At 45.1% G+C, this 16,834-nt stretch overlaps 1 protein-coding gene across 13 annotated transcripts in view; it reads left to right on the top strand.

Annotated features, from left to right (window-relative positions):
- The window catches only part of GRAMD1B (GRAM domain containing 1B), a 269,620-nt gene that overhangs the window by 142,506 nt on the left and 110,280 nt on the right, over nt 1-16,834 (top strand). The window contains exons 1-2 of one of the 13 annotated variants that reach the window (XM_074400760.1): nt 12,151-13,791; nt 14,405-14,448. The exons of 11 other annotated variants lie outside the window; for them this stretch is intronic. The gene's annotated coding sequence lies outside the window, so the exon portion shown is untranslated. Of the gene's footprint in view, nt 1-12,150; nt 13,792-14,404; nt 14,449-16,834 lie in introns of those variants that run through there. One more of the 13 variants, XM_074400761.1, reaches the window with a different exon arrangement.

The following is a 16,834-nucleotide window of genomic DNA, read 5'->3' on the forward strand; positions in this document are numbered from 1 at the left end:
TTGCATTGAGAAGTTTGCTGCCAGATGTACTGGAGTTCAATTGTATGTTATTTGTTTCTTTTCTCTTGCTGCTTTTAGGATCCTTTTTTAAATCCTTGACCTTTGGGAATTTGATTGCTAAATGCCTAAGGTAGTCTTTCTTGGGTGAAATCTGCTCAGTGCTCTATAACCTTCTTGTACTTGAATATTGCTATCTTTCTATAGGTTTGAAAGGTTCTGATATCATCCCTTTGAACAAGCTTTCTACCCTCTTTCTTCAAGGCCAATAACTCTTAGATTTACCCTTTTGAGGCTATTTTCTAGATATTATAGGCATGTTTCATTGGTTTTTATTCTTTTGTCACCTCTAACTGTATTTTCCTATAGTCTGTCTTCCAGCTCACTAATTCTTTCTTCTGCTTGACCAGTTCTGCTCTTAAGAGACTCTGATGCATTCTTCAGCATGCTAATTGCATTTTCCATCTCTAGAATTTCTGCTTTATTCATTTTAATAATTTCAATATCTTTGTTAAATTTATCTGATAGAATTCTGAATTCCTTCTCTGTGTTATCTTAAATTTCTGAATTTCCTCAAAATAGCTATTTTGAATTCTCTGTCTGAAAGCCACATATCTCTGTTTCTCCAGGACTGGTCTCTGGTGCCTTATTTAGTTCATTTGATGAGGTCATGTTTTCCTGGATGTGGTGTTGACGCTTGTAGATGTTCTTTGGTGTCTGTGAATTGTAGAGCTAGGCATTTATTGTAGTCTTCATAGTCTTGGCTTGTTTGTGCTTGTTCTTTTTGTGAAGGCTTTTCTGGTATTCAAAGGCATTTGGCCCCCAAACCCAAAAATGTTGTGGTTCTTGTCCAATCATGGAGGTAACACTTTGGTGGTTTTGGATAAGATCAGGAAGAATTCTCTGGATTGCCATGCAGAGACCCTTGTTCTCTTCTCCCAAACGAATGTGGTCTCTCTCTCTCTGGTTAGCCTCCTGGAACTGGGAGGAGGGAAACAGAAGCATCCCTGTGACCACCACCACAGGGAACTGCACTGGTTCACACCTGAGGCCAGCACACTACTGAGTCTCACTCAAGGCCTGCTGTAACCACGACCTGGCTACCGTGTAAGTTCACCAAGATCCTGGGGCTCTACAATCAGCGGGTGGCAAAGCCAGCCAGGTTTTTGTCCCTCCCTTCAGGGCAGCGAGTCTCCACTAGGCCCCAGATGAGTCCAGAGATGTTGTCTGGGAGCTAGGGATTGACGTAAAAAAACCTTAGAAATTTACCTGATATACTACTCTTCTGAAGCTAAGCTGGCACTCAAACCACAAGAAAAAGCCCTTCCTACTCTTCCCTCCCCATTCCTAGACAGAGGAGCCTCTCCCTGTGGCTACCACCATCACAATGGCCCATGGGGGGTTTTGTCAGGCCACTGCTGATGTTCACTTAAAGTCTAAAGACTCTTCATTCAGCTTCTGTTGAATGCTGCCAGGTCTGGGACTTACCCTTTGAGGCAGTTGGCTCCCCTCTGGTCCAGAGCAAGTCCAGAAATGCCAACCAAGAGCCTTGACCTGGACCTGGGGACCCCAAGAGCCTGCTTGGTGTTCTACCTCACTATGGCCAAGCTGTAACCTTTCACCTTATGTGCTTAAGGTGAAAGACAGAGTGCCCTTTACTTTTCCCTCTGCTTTTCTCAAACCGAAGGAGCCTTTACCATAGCCACCACAGCTGGGTTCAATGCAAAGCCTCACAACTGCTGTGCTCTCCCTCTCCCAAGTGTACAGATTCTTCATGCTGCACATCCACTGCTGGAGGATAAGGGAGGGAAGGCACTGATGATTCAAGACTTTCTTTCCTGCCCTCTTCAATGTCTCTTTCAGTTATATGAAGTTAAAACCAGTTACTGTAATTGCTCACCCGACTTTGGTTCTTGTGATGGCCCTTTATGTGTATAGTTAATTTAAAATTTTTTGTTCCTGTAGGGTCAATGAATGGTGTAGGCTTCTATTCAGCCACCTTGCTATGCCCTAATATTATCTTTCTCCATGGCCATGGGTAAGTGTTCATGTCTCCTTGTTTATGAGTGTCCCACTGGTTAGACCATGGTTCTGAAGCAGTGGTCCTCAGCCTTTTAATGTGGTTCAGAGTCACAAGCAAAGGTTATTTAATATGCAAATTCCTGAGCCTTACTCTTAAATTCTGAGTCCTGTAGACTGGGAAAGGCCTAGGAATTTGCACAATTAACATATATCCCAGGTGATTTTGATGTAGGTGGTCTTGGACCATGCTTTGAGAAACATGCTCTTTCTCCAAAAGCATTGCCGATAAAGAAAATATAAATAAAAATGAAAACTAAAGAGAAACATGCTCCGACCCCTGAAACCTCCTGTGATCCTACTCTAGCTAATATCCGGCATACAATTTAATAGGACTGGGACATGGAAGGGCCTTTTGCCACCTAGCCTGGTTGGTATGGTTTGATTGTGACCCCGAAATTTATGTGTTGGAAACTTGATCCCCATTGGAACAGTATTAAAAGACAAGGCCTCTGGGAGGTAATTAGGATGAGATTAGGTCATCAGGGTGGAGCCCCCACAATGGAGCTGGCAGCTTTAAAAGAAGAGGGAGAGAGACATGCCTTTTCCCTCTTGCAATGTGATACCCTCTGCATGTCGTAACACAGGAGAAACACCCTCACCAGATGCAGCTCCTTAATCTTGAACTTCGCAACCTCCAGAACTATAAGAAATACATTTCTTTTCTTTATAAATTAACCAGTCTGTAGTATTCTGTTATAGCAACAGAAAAAGGACCAAAACACCTGGGGACACAACTTCTGTGTCCCTTACCTGTCTTCTGTATGGTTCGAGAATCACCATTGAGTAGCAAGGGGAAAGGTGGGTGGAGGGGTATGTAATTAAGTTAATCATTCCATCTTATCTGTCACCAACTTTCCAGGTTACTCAGTGCTTCCTTTCTTATGTGAGCACTTAAATGCTGGCTCTCTTCCTTTTTCTTTGCCATTTCTCCTTGGTCTGAAGGTGAAGCTCTTCCACTGAGATGAGGAGAAAGGCATTTTGACCCTGATTCAATGGTGGTGGGTGGGGAGATGGGCTGTGGGAGTGGAGGTTGTTTGAGTGCACTCCCCGCTTCCCCACACAAAAGCTCCTTTGTGTCTTCTTTATGTGAGCATGATGGGTGAGTTAGTCAGTTGAATTTAGAGTTGAATTTTTGAAACTCTTTGTTTAGTTGACTTTTGAAACTCCGCTACACACTTGCTGTGGGATCCACAAGGGGAGCAATTTCTCCCACTCATCTTTTTTCCCTCTAGAAGTGAAACAGATCTATTGTCTGTGTTTCCCTTTCTCTGGGCATCTTAAATGATGAATAGGTTCAACTGGCTGAGAATTGTCCTTGTAAATAAGGATATTTTGACCAGACACGGTGGCTCACACCTGTAATCCCAGCACTTTGGGAGGCCACAGCCGGCAGCTCACTTGAGGTCAGGAGTTTGAGACCAGCCTGGCCAACATGGCGAAACTCTGTCTCTACTAAAAACACAAAAATTGCCAGGTGTGGTGGTGCATGCCTATAATCCCAGCTACTTGGAAGGCTGAGGCAGGAGAACTGCTTGAACCCAGGAGGCAGAGGCTGCAGTGAGACGACATTGTGCCATTGCACTCCAGCCTTAGGTGGCAGAGCAAGACTCCATCTCAAAAAAAAAAAAAAAAAAAAAAAAAGACCTACAGATGTGGTCTTTAAGCAGGGACTCGAGAGGTCAAATGCTCTCCTAAACCATAAATTTCTTCTTCAGTACCTATATCAAATGGCTATATGCTTGTCTGTGATTCATGTCTATGATGGGGAATTTGCTGAAATTAATAGGCGTCTTTTTAAGTGAAAAAATGGATAATTATAGGGAGCTTTCACCAATCTACAGATGTGACCAGTAAATCCAAGACAATGCAGACTCTTTGTGTACTTTGTTTGTGAAAGAGTGATATTTATGTTCTGGGTAATAATGGCATTATTATTATTAATAATGAAAATAGATACTTTTTTTTTTTAAAGACAGAGTCTCTTCTGTCACTCAGGCTGGAGTGCAGTGCACGATCTCGGCTGATTGCAACCTCCATCTCCTGGGTTCAAGTGATTGTCCTGCCTCAGCCTCCCGAGTAGCTGGGCCTACAGGCATATGCCACCATTTCTAGCTAATTGTCATGTTTTTGGTAGAGACAGGGTTTCGCCATGTAGGCTAGGTTGATCTCAAACTCCTGGCCTCAAGTGATCCATCCACCTTGGCCTCCCACAGTGCTGGGATTACAGTTGTGAGCCACTATGCCTGGCAATAGATGCTAGTTTGAGGGCATATTATGTGTTCAACATTGTGCTTTTCTTGTGCTATCTTATTTAACCATTATAGTAAGTCTAAAGGGAAATTATACTCATCTTCTACTGTCAAAGTTTGTTACTAGCATGGGTTCAACTCCAGAGCTCAAGTTCTTTTTTGTTTGTTTCTTTTTAATTTTTTGAAATAGAGTCTTGCTTTCTCTCCCAGACTGGAGTACATACAGTGGCGTGATCTTGGCTCACTGCAACCTCCACCTCCTGGGTTCAAGCGGTTCTCATGCCTCAACCTGCTGAGTGCCTGGGACCACAGGTGTGTGCTACCATGCCTGGATTTTTTTTTATTTTTAGTAGAGATGGGGTCTCACCATGTTGGCCAGCTGGTCTTGAACTCCTGGCCTCAAGTGATCTGCCCACCTGGGCCTCCCAAAGTACTGGGATTACAGCGAGAGCCACTGTGCCGGCCTAGAGCTCAAGTTCTTACTTGCAATACTCTTACTTCTCTAGCAAAGAAACATGACTATCAAGGCACTTGGGACCCTGTGCAGAACCTGCTTTTTCTTAAATCTGATGGATCTTTTTTTTCTAACTTGCTGGAATTGGAGCTCCAGAGGTGGAGGTGTGTGAGCAAGTCTATTAATGGTCATCGCTAGGCGAGCTCCAAAAACGGGCAGAACAAGAAAATCAATTGACCAGGAGAGAACAGAGACTCCAGTGATTCTGAATGATCTAGTTAAAGGTGCCTTATGGCTGAATAGGTTTTTCTTTTAATTATCTTTTTTGAGTATGTTTCCTGTGTCTTACTGATTTTGAGAAGTACCTTAAAATTTTAACTAGCGAGTTAAATGGAAGAAAGTTCCAGCATATCTCTTGTCTGACAACATCTTTCTGATGCTTTCTTTCCATTTCACTATCATGCCTATGCAGCGAAGCAGAGCTAGTGTTAGTCTTACCTCTCCACAGGTGTCAAATGAAGCCCCACAGGTATTTGCAGGAGCTGCAAAAGTCCTTTACCTTTCTTCTCTTTCTCCACTCAGCTCACCAGCATTCCCGGTGAACCATTCTTCTCCAACAGGAGTCCCTGAGGACTGCCAGGGATCTGTGAGCACAGTCTGTTTGCCACCTTATCCTGTTTTCCTCTTGGCTTCAGCATGAGTTCCTAGAGAGTCTCCCAGTGGCCTGTGTGCAGTGATGTCCAGCCATTCGGATAATCCTTCCTTCTTCCATCCTAACTCATATTTCATCACTGGTCTCCCCAGTCTAAAAGAGGGTGTTTTGATAGAATGATGCAAACATGCGGGTTCCATTTATAATGTACCATATAAAAAAGTCAGGCGATATTATTGGACTCTGCCCCGTCTCCCTTCCCTGCTGACCCCTTGCTCAGTTAATCCTGTGGCTTCCCTTATACAAATGCTCCTAAACGGGAATTACTTCCTGGTAAACCCATCATAAATCGAAAATACTGTGGATTGAAAATGCACTTAATAGACCAGGTATGGTGGTTCATGTCTGTAATCCCAACACTTTGGGAAGCCAGGGCAGGTGGATTGCCTGAGGTCAGAAGTTCAAGAGTACCCTGGGCAACATGGTAAAACTCCGTCTCTACTAAAAATACAAAAATTAGCCAGGTGTGGTGGTGTGCACTTGTAATCCCAGCTACTCAGAAGGCTGAGGCATGAGAATCACTTGATTTTCCCTTAGCTGATAGCAATTCTTGAGACCTCCCAACCCCAACAAGCAATAGAAACATGAGTGACATTACTTCAACCTCAGCCTCTAGAACTGGACAGAACAGAACCTCCTATAACCTGGGAGGTAGAGGTTGCAGTGAGCTGAGATGGCGCCATTGCACTGCAGCCTGGGCAGCAGAGCGAGATTGTCTCAAAAAAAAAGGAAAAATAAAAAAGAAAATACATTTAATATACCTAATCTACTGAATGTCATAGCTTAGCCTGGCCTATCTTAAACATACAACACTTACATTTTCCTATAGTTGGGCAAAATCATCTGGCAGTACAGTTCACTGTGGAGTATCAGTTGTTTACTCTCGTGATCCTGTCTGTGGCTGACTGGGAGCTGTGGCTTTCTGCCACTTCCCATCATCGTGAGAGAGTATTGCAAAGCATATCACTAAATTGAGACGAGGTCAAAATTCAAAATGCAAAGGATGACCCATCAGAAGACAGGGATTATTGTACTGTCACTCCAAACCCTTGTGTGACAAGCTCCGAAGTCCTCTGCAGCCTGGTGAAAGGGCGTTTGTGAACACTGGTACAGGCATTGGAGCAAGCTCCCAGGGCCGGGCGTGGTAGCCTTATGGAGTCATGATCCTTTCCATTTCTGAAGCACTTGTACAACTTTGTCATCTGAAAGCACAGTGCAAGGGACCAGCTGCTGACTGGAGGTGGTGTGATTGTGTCTGGAGACAGTAGGTAAGGGAAGGAGTTGCATAACCAGACCACAGCTAGCTTTGCATTGGCACCAAGTGCAGATGGCTTGGAGGACTGAGGGAACACATGGAGTCCCCATTGTTCCCAACCCCCCACCCAAACCCCTAGGATAGTAATTATAAGACAAGATTATTTTAGTTACCGTTGATCGAATGTGCCTATTCTGTGTCAGTTACTGTGTTTTCATTTAAATTTTGCCAGTTTTTAGTTACTGTGTTTTCACTTAAATCTTACCATTTTTCTATGAAATAGTATTATTCTGATCTCCATTTAATAGATAAGAAAACTGAAGCTTAGAGAGGTTTCGTAACTCATAAAATATCACGCAGCTATTAAATAATGTGCTAGAGTTTGAACTGCGAAGTCTGACTCTAGATTTCAGCCACTGCACTGCACTGTCCTGTCCAGTTCTAGAGGCTGAGGTAATGTCACTCACGTTTCTGTCACTTGTTAAGGAGTCTCAGGAATTGCTAGCAGCTCAGGGAGGTGGGTGTCCTTTGACCTGTCTTGTTTTTCCCTGAGGAATTCAGGCATAGAACAGCACGGGTACCAGCCAAGGCCCTCATTCTTGCACGAGGTGTGAGCTCCCCTAAGCAAGCTGATGGCTAAGCAGGCTGATGCCTCCCGCTTTGTCCAGCCCACAAGGACTTGTATTCAGGCAGGCTTTTCTCTCTACTCTCGATGTCACCCTCGCTCCGAAGGCTTAGCTATTTCCTTTTCTGCTAGAAGCTGATATTTAATTCTCACCACCTGTGTTCCTCCTGCCTTATCTTGACTGCTTCAGAAACTTCCACCTCAAGCCCTCATACAACAGCCTGACTTCTCCAGAGAGCAGTGCAGCTCGGCCAGACCAATTCCAACTTGACCTTTGCAGTAGTGACTCCCATCGTGCTAGTTTCTCTTGTGCCAGTCAGCTTCTCTTCATCAACAGTTCCTCTCTCAGTTTCACCTCTTTCCTCCCACTTCCAACCAGATTAATTTCTCTGATTTTCTTTTTTGAGACAAGATCTCGCTCTGTTGCCCAGGCTGGAGTGCCGTCGTGCAATCCTGGCTCACTGCAACCTCCACCTACCAGGTTCAAGTGATTCTTGTGCCTCAGCCTCCAGAGTACCACGGATCATAGGCAGGCACCACTAAGCACGGCTAATTTTTGTATTTTTAGTAGAGATGGAGTTTCTCCATGTTGGCCAGTCTGATCTCAAGTGCCTGGTCTGAAGTGATCCACCCACCTCCCCTCCCAAAGTGCTTAAATTACAGATTTGAGCCATCCCGCCCGACCAGTTTCTCTGATTTTCTTTATGACTTTTGTTTATTTCCATGTAGACTCTTACTGTTTTTGATGACATTTTTCTACGCCTCTCCCAAAAGCCTCTCTTAATGTTGGATCTGTTCAACAAGGGTCTCCTGTTGTATTTCCTTATTCCTCTTTTTTGTTGTTGTTGTTCTTTTTCTTATTTTAGTGACTGTCTCACCTCTTTGTTTCAACATCTTTAAAAAATATTTTAAAAACTTTTTTTTTTTTTTTTTTTTTTTTTTTTAGAGATGGGAGTCTCTCACTCTGTTGTCCAGGCTGGTCTTGAACTCCTGGCCTCAAGTGATTCTTCCCCCTCAGCCTTCCCAAGTACTGGGATTACGGACATGAGCCACCATGCCGAGCTTGTTTTGATGTCTTTGTTCACCTAAAACAGCAGGTGGGTTTGACTGCTGTCCACTCTGTCTCTACCATCATCAATTCTGTGGGGGACATAAAATTTCCTGCTCTAGGGTAAGAGGTCACATGGATTAGGGGAAGACAGGTGGCAAACCACTGAATGAAAAACAAACACCTAAATCTTAGGTAATATTTACTATGTTCCAGACACAACTCTAATCCCTTTACATATGTTGTCTTGTTAATCTTTGTAACAGCCTGTAACTTGAGTAATATTATTATCCCTGTCTTATAGATGAGGAAATGGGGGCACACAGGGCTAAGTAACTTGCTGAAGATTCACAGATGGTGGGTGAGTGGTCGAGTCAGAATCCAAGCAGAAACTGTTCCTCATGCTCAGCTGCCTCTAAAAGTTGATGGTTAACAAGCAGAAAAAAAGGCACTGAAGCAGATACACATCCTCATGGGAACACAAACACACTGCCCTCTTTCTCTTTCACTCTCTCTCTTTTTCTTCCTTCCTCTTTTTTTCTCTCCCTCTCTTCCCTTCTTCAGGGAACCTGTCATCTTCGTATACCGACAGCATCTACATCTAGTGACCTCTCAAGGTCTTTCTTATTTCAAGTCCCCTGTAGTTCTATGAATCTCTTTCTGTTTCATCACCATCTTTTCAGTTTACAGTCAGCATCCAGACTCTGGAGAGAAGGGATTTCACCTCTTTTGCAAAAGCATCTGATTTATATTTGTAGGCTTAGGACAAACAGAGAGATCAAGCCGCACACTCGATAAGCAATGCAAACATGGCCGCGGCACTGCCCGTCACTCAAAACTACATATCCCAGAGTGCAGTGGGGGAGGTTGATGTGACCAGGGTTTGCCTCACTCGGTTTCCTTGCAGCCCCACCTCCCAAGAGGCAGCTGCCATGGAGGCTGTTCCTAAAGAAGCAGGTGCAGTGCCCAGCCTCGGAGCTGTCCTCGGAACACAGCACTGTGCTTCCCACAGCCCCTTCGCCCACATCCCTATCAAAACTCACTCCAGTCTCTTTTCAAAAGCATCTGTTTTTTTCTCTCTCTCTTTTTAACTTGATATGTAAGTACAGTGATTAAGGAGTTAGAAAGTAATATCCAGGGTAAAGTAATTAGTAGAAATAATTGCCCTAGAGAGAGAATGATATGAAGAGGCATTTATTTCTGTATTTTGTTAAATATTAGGGAAAATGAAATGAGCTTAAGTTGCAGAAGTTGGAGCTTCTGATCTCTAGTTCAAAAAGCAAAAAGCAACTACATAGAATAGAGAAATTATTTATGTTATGAAGAATTATTTAGATCAAGTCCTTTCTGGTTACTAGCAGCAGAGGTAGGGATTCGATTGGTTTTATTTAGACAACCTTCATTAGTACACCTCCCCCTCTTCCCCATCCTGTTTTCTCTTTCATTCTCTTTATTCCTGGCGTTTTCTTTGCTCTGGGACATATTCCTTCTCCCCACTCTCATTAAAGCCTAGTTCTCCCCTGCCTCCTGCCCGGCCTCAATGTCTAGGTTGTCTACTCTGCAGTTAACAGCACTCTCCCTGCTGCTTTGAGTTTAGACATGTGATTTGCTATGTAATATGCATACGGTGCTTCTGACGCCTGGTGCACATGTTCACCATTCAGGGCTGTGTCACAGTTCTTTAAAAACTGAGTGGATAAATGTTTTTGGTTGTTTGGGAGGCTGGGTGGACCCCCATTAACATGGGTCTGATTTCTGTGTGATTTTGATGAAATATCCTTCTCCATGTATACTAGCCTTCTGCTCTCCATGTGTTTGTACATTTGACTGTCAGCCCAGGAACAGAGAGGATGGCAAGCCACGGCAAGAGCCAGAAGAAACGTTAGAGGCCTCTGAGCAGAAAAGATGACCTGTAGATTGGCATGGCCCCCACACCTTTGGTTTTTGGTTGGTGTATGATTGATTACCTCTACTGCAATGCTGGCAAAGCCTCATGGCTTTTCAGGTTTATTGCATTCAAGACCATAGTCTAGGGCATATGGAAACCAGAAAATAGGTTAAAGAAAACCATCTATTGGCCGAAATTCCACTACTCTCATCCTCAACCTTTTTAATTCGAGTAGGATGGAATATGAATGGGAGAAGTGTTGAATTCTGTTTATGATGGCTAGAAAAAAAATGTGCCTCTAACAGGATGTGTGTCTGTGACAGGATATATATCCTTCCCTCTCACCTCAATTTAAATCAGAGTAGTTGAATTAAAATAAGGTGAATATAAGTGAATTCATTTAGATACATACTTTTTATCTAAAAGCAATTTTTCCTGTACACAGCAGATTTGTTTAAATGTATATACCAACTTCTGAATAGTCCCAATATTGGTTTCTAAATGTTTAACAATGCATTTTTTATAATCTGCCATTTTCAATTAAAAAAAAAGACCTCAAAGGGAAGTATCAATTTTTTTATATTCTCTACTAAAATATAGTAATGGGGAGAAGGGCATGGGTGCAGATCGAGGAGGAAAAAGTGAAGAGTTAGGAAATTTGTTATTACAATGTTTAGTGGAAAGGAAAGGACTTAGTAAATACGGGGTTGAGTCTCAGTTCTGCTCTGCTGCCTGTGTGACCTTGGACAAGTTGCTTAAAGTCTCTGAATCTCAGTTTAGTTACCTTTAAAATGGGGAAAAGAGTCTTGACCTCACAGGGTTCTGAGTATCGAAGGAGGTGACGAATTTGGAAACAATTCTAGTCTGTTTTCTGCTGCTATAGCAGAACACCCAAGCTGAGTAATTGATAAAGAACTGAAATTTATTTGGCTCATGGTTCAGGAGGCTGGGGAGTCCAAAAGTGTAATCCCAGCAGCTAGAGAAGGCCTTGTGCCGAGTTACCTCGTGGCAGAAGGGCAAAAGAGTGGCTTAGACAGGAAGAAAATTGGTTGATCTCATCCTTTTTTAAGGAGCCCACTCTTATGATAACCAACTTACTCTCAGGATAACTGCATCAAACCATTCATGAGGGCGACTCTCGTGACCTAATTACCTGTTAAAGGTTCCACCTCTTAAAACTATACTGCCACAATGGCCATTAAATTTCAACATGATTTTTGGAAGAGACATTCAAACTATAAGAGAAATGCATTGTAAATTATGGAGCACTGTACACATGAGAGTTGTCACAATTATTGTTCCTGTAGTTAAGCCAGATCTGTGATTACTGTTGTCAGTGTCACCAATTTTTTGGAAAACTTTTCTAGTCTGTATTGATCTACCTGATTGAGTTGTTTGGTCATAAAATCAGACTTGAATAGCCGGGCGCGGTGGCTCAAGCCTGTAATCCCAGCACTTTGGGAGGCCGAGGCGGGTGGATCACGAGGTCGAGAGATCGAGACCATCCTGGTCAACATGGTGAAACCCCGTCTCTACTAAAAATACAAAAATTAGCTGGGCATGGTGGCGCGTGCCTGTAATCCCAGCTACTCAGGAGGCTGAGGCAGGAGAATTGCTTGAACCCAGGGGGCGGAGGTTGCGGTGAGCCGAGATCGTGCCATTGCACTCCAGCCTGGGTAACAAGAGCGAAACCCCGTCTCAAAAAAAAAAAAAAAAAAAAAAAAAAATCAGACTTGAATAGAAGCAAGGTAATAATTGATCGCAAAATCATTGCCTTATTTTATTTATTTATTTATTTATTTTTCTATTATTTATTTATTTATTTTAGGCAGAGTTTTGCTCTTGTTGCCCAGGATGGAGTGCAATGGCACGGTCTTGGCTCCCTGCAACCTCTGCCTCCCGGGTTCAAGCCATTCTCTTGCCTCTGCCTCACAAGTAGCTAGAACTACATACTTGCGTCACCAAGCCTGGCTAATTTTGTATTTTTAGTAGAGACGGGATTTCACCGTGTTGGCCCAACTGGTCTTGAACACCTGACCTCAGGTGATCCACCTACTTTGGATTCCAAAGTGCTGGGATTACAGATGTAAGGCAGTGTAAGGCGCCATGCCTGGCCATGCTTTCTTTTTTATTTTGTTTTACTCTATCTAACACTTGCTTTGTTGGTTTTTTCCTGTGGTCTGGGGGCTGGATTGGGAGTAGATTTGAGGGAGGAAAGGAAAGAGGAAATAAGGGGGGATCATTTTTATCTCAGGATCTCACCATTTCTGAGGGTAAAGTCTACATGGAAATGAGCATCGGGAGACTGATGTTCTTGTTTTTACCCTTTGGCCTTTTATCTGGGCCTTAGTTTCCTCATCTGTAAAATGGGAGCTGAAACTGTTAGGTCCCATTCACTTGTAGCATTTTTTTTTTTTTTGATTGAAGGTCTTGCTCTGTTGCCCAGGCTGGAGTGTAGTGGCACCGTCTTGGTTCACTGCAACCTCCACCTCTGGGGTTCAAGCAATTCTTCTTCTGCCTTAGCCTCCTGGATAACTGGGAGGATTACAGGCACCCGCCACTACACCCGGCTAATTTTTTGTATTTTTAGTAGAGATGGGGTTTCACCATGTTGGTCAGGCAGGTCTCCAACTCCTGACCTGGTGATCCACCTGCCTTGGCCTCCCAAAGTGCCAAGGCAGGCGGATTACAGGCGTGAGCCACTGTACCTGGCCCACTTGTAGCCTTTTGTAGATGTGAGATCACAAGCATGAAAGAACCCATATCCTTAGCAGAAGACAGATTAGCATGTTTCAGGGGCTGCTATAGGGGAGCCGATGGGGGAAAATGACAGGAGGAAGGTACCTGGAGATGCCTCAGGACATGGGTGTTTTTCCATAGAGTATTCTTTCTGATTGGGGGAAATATCTTTCAAGATTTGGATGGGCTTATTTTCCTGTTTTGTCAAGAAGATCATGGTTCCCCAGAGTGTACACTTTGTTTCCTTGCCAGTTTCTAGGAGCCTTGCTCTGTTGCGTGGATGCCAGCTCTGGCACTGCAAACACACACAGTCAGTATATGTACTGTGTTTTAAATAGAATCCTTGCACTGTCTTGGCAGTGTGAGCAGCCTGTTACCATCTTCCCTATAGGGCTGGGGTACTCTGATCCCCTTCCCCTGGGTGCCCCTGATAGACTCAGCTTATCCCAGGTTGCCCAAGTAAAGTGGGCCAGAGAGGAAGCTGTAGTCACTGCAAATGAGCGGTCTGTCCCTGTTGGGCAGGAAACCTAGAGTGATGAATGGGGCTGGATGAAGTCATCCTGCTCCTCCAATCAGGCTGCTCGGAGAGAGCCAGGGGCCTCTGCAGATCCAGGCAGGCTGCCGGCTGCTCTCATGTACCTTTAGACAGAGGCTCTGAGTCTCTGGGAGTGGAGTGGGGGTTTGTGAACCGCCCGCTCCTGGCTCCTGTGTAGGCCTCAGTCAGTCTGAATGTTATTGCAAGGTGAGTGGCTTCACCGGGCGAATTTCTCTCCTTTTGCATTCTCCACCTTGCTGTGCCAGGCTCCGGCTTTGTGGCTCCGGCGCTTCCTCACACAGCACCTTTCTGCTTCCAGCCGAGTGCCTGCACCTTCTTGAGGTTCTCACACCTGCCTGTTCCCCACCAACCGCTGACCTTCTTCCTTCCTGCTCCCCTCAGCTCTTGCTCATTACCTGCCAGCTGGCCTCTTCCCACATGCCCTCCTCATCCTGACCTGTGGGTACCAGTTGGCGGGGTGATGGGAGGGCAGGCCTCCATCTTGTGACCTCTCCCTCTCACAGCGGGAGACTGGGGAGACCCACACTTCGCTCCTGGGAAGAAGTACCAGGCCAGGGGAGATGCCCCTGACTCAGCCTCCTGGGCGTCTGTGGAGACAGGAGACAGGAGACAGGGCCCCCCTACTTGCTGGGGACCTCCAGACTCTGACTCTTACCCGGAAACTGAGGAAGTCCCAGGGGGCCAGAGTGTAGAAATAGATGTCTTATTTTCCTCAGCCTTCCAGAGGGGTGGTTTGTTCTCCCTGGGTGGACGTTTGTGACTCTGCCTTTTCTCTCTGGATGGTGCCGCTGCTCCTTAGGCCAAGCAGAGATCATGGAGCCGGCTGACATGGCGACAGCAAAGGTAGGATGGAAATGCTGCCGGCCGCACTGTGCGTAAGTGGCTTCGCTTGGCGAGTTCTGCCTTTGGTTCACTTTTCTCTCTCCTCCTCTCCCTCAGCCCGCCACTCCTGAGCATCCAGGGGCTGTGTCAGAGTGGAGGGAAATGTTGTGAGCACCAAGACCTCAGGAGAGGCGAGGAGGTGGCAGGTCCTACAAAGCACACGCCCCACCTTGGTGTGCTTGGAAGTCGGAGTGGGTGGATGAGGGGTGCAGGGTGGGGGGTGGAGGTATCTGTAGCTTTCATCTGCACTCACTTATATGTCTTTTTCTTTAGCCTTGCCCTGTTTTTCGTTTCTCTTTATCCTGTCTCTTTTTCAGTTACGCCTCTTTTACTCTCACTCTCCATCTTCTTCCTCTGTTTCTTCTCTGCCCTTCGATCCATTTGTGCAACCTCCACACTTTTTTTTTTTTTTTTTAATCTTCTGCCTGCTTCTCTTTTCCTTCTCCCTGTTGTATAAGGAATGGGTGGGGTTGGTGCGGGCTGGACAATCTTAAAAGCAGAGACTGCCTCTCATCCTGCAGCAGACGTTGGCCTTGGGATTGGAGAGGAGTTTGTATGTGAGTGGCAGATGCTGCTGCTGTCCCCGCCCACTGCTCGCCGGATGCCCCAATGGCAGTGTGGGCCCGGGCACCTCCGAGGAATGGGGGCCTGGGTACTGCGCCGCTCGAACCCTGTGGATACGCTAGAGGGCGTTCCTGAGATAGCTTTCAAATCTCTCCTGGCTCCTGCTTGCCATCTGAAATTTGCTTTTCTGTCTCTTTTTCCAAACAAGGAGTTAGAGCCATTGGGAGTGGATGGGGGCATCTAAGGAGGCTGAGTCTGTGCAGCCCCAACCCCAGCTCCAGGGTGCAGGGAGAGATATGTAGTCCTTCCAGAATATCTCAGCCCTTCATTTGGGAGCCTTGCTTTTTAGCCAGATGGCAGGGTCTCCTTTCTCTCAGAGATGGAAGACTGGACAAGGCTCAGACTTCTGGAGCAGGTTGGGTACCCCGTGTTGTGTGTGGAAGAGAGAATGAGAGGGGAGGCCCAAGTGGCAAGTTTGCTGCCAGCATGAACCGGCAGGAATGTGTTACAGTGGCTAGGGCATGTCTCTGGGAATCATAGAACTTGGTTTTCTGCTCCTCCCAGCCCTACAGGCTGTGTGATCAGCTCCAAGTCACTTAACTTCTCTGGACTTTCATCTCCTGGTCTGCACAAAGGTGAAAATTACACACATCTGTTGTTTTAATCGTTTAGCTCTGTCAAATACTCCAAATACTCAGGTTTCTTAGAAAGGAGCCAGAGAGAGCAAACTAAATGAGAACAGGTCTCCCTGGACCCATTCCCTCCTCTGTCTCCCCTTCCTCTCTCTTTTCCTTTCTTCCACAAACATCCAGAGAGCCCCTTTAAACATGGGATGGTGCAAGGTGCTTGTACTCCCTTGGCAGTGTGCAGTGGCAGCCATGAAAGCAGGCATCTGCAACTGGGTTTGGATCCAAAACAGTCTGCTGCAAGCAGTTTGCTATCTGGTGGGAATGCTGCTGTCTGTCTTCACCAGGGTCTTGCAAATCCTCTAGTGTACTAGCTCTTGAAGTTGTAGGTGGTTTGTTATCAACTGGATAGCTCTCAGGGGATAGTGACGGCAAGTGCTCTGGAAAAGGTGTGGTCTGGGGATATTGGGGATTTAGTCTGTGGTTAGTTTGGAAAGGTCTGTTTAGTTTGTATTTGCATGTAGAGGCAGAAACAGCCTAATTTTACTTAGTCCAGATTGCACATGATCTAAGCAGGTATAGAATCAGATGTTAGATATGGATCATTCCTGAACTTAGCACTTACTTTCAGGACCTTGACCAAGAGAGACTCTGATGGCTAACAGGAGCTCCCTTCATTGGTAGGCAGAATTTCGTCTCTCTGTACATTCTTCTGGGAAGAGTATCCACGGCTTCCATCAGCACCCCAGAAAGTTTATTACTCGAAAGAGTTTAAGAACTTTTAACTGATCAAGATGCTCCCATAAAGAGCCTATTTGCGTAGCCTAGGTACAAAGCCCAGGTACAAAAGGAAATTACATATTAGGCCAATGTCCCGGAATCTCTGATAATGCATAAAAGCAGTTTACAAGTAATTTACATACAATTTGACTATCACTTTTTTAATGTCTAAGCACATGAAAATGCAGCCCCTTCTGTCAGGCTTTCCCCTTTTATTTCTGAGATATGATTCCCAGAATTTCCTCTAGCCGCAATGTACTGGGTGAAATTACCCTGGAATGAAATGGCTTTTGGTGAGGTGTGGTCAGTCTTGATGACGACATTCCCTGTTAGACTCTGTTCAGTTCCTGTAGTAGAGATTTTAGAGGTGTGACTTC

The sequence above is a fragment of the Saimiri boliviensis genome, chromosome 6, assembly GCF_048565385.1.
Source record: "Saimiri boliviensis isolate mSaiBol1 chromosome 6, mSaiBol1.pri, whole genome shotgun sequence".
NCBI classification, from domain to species: Eukaryota; Metazoa; Chordata; class Mammalia; order Primates; family Cebidae; genus Saimiri; species Saimiri boliviensis.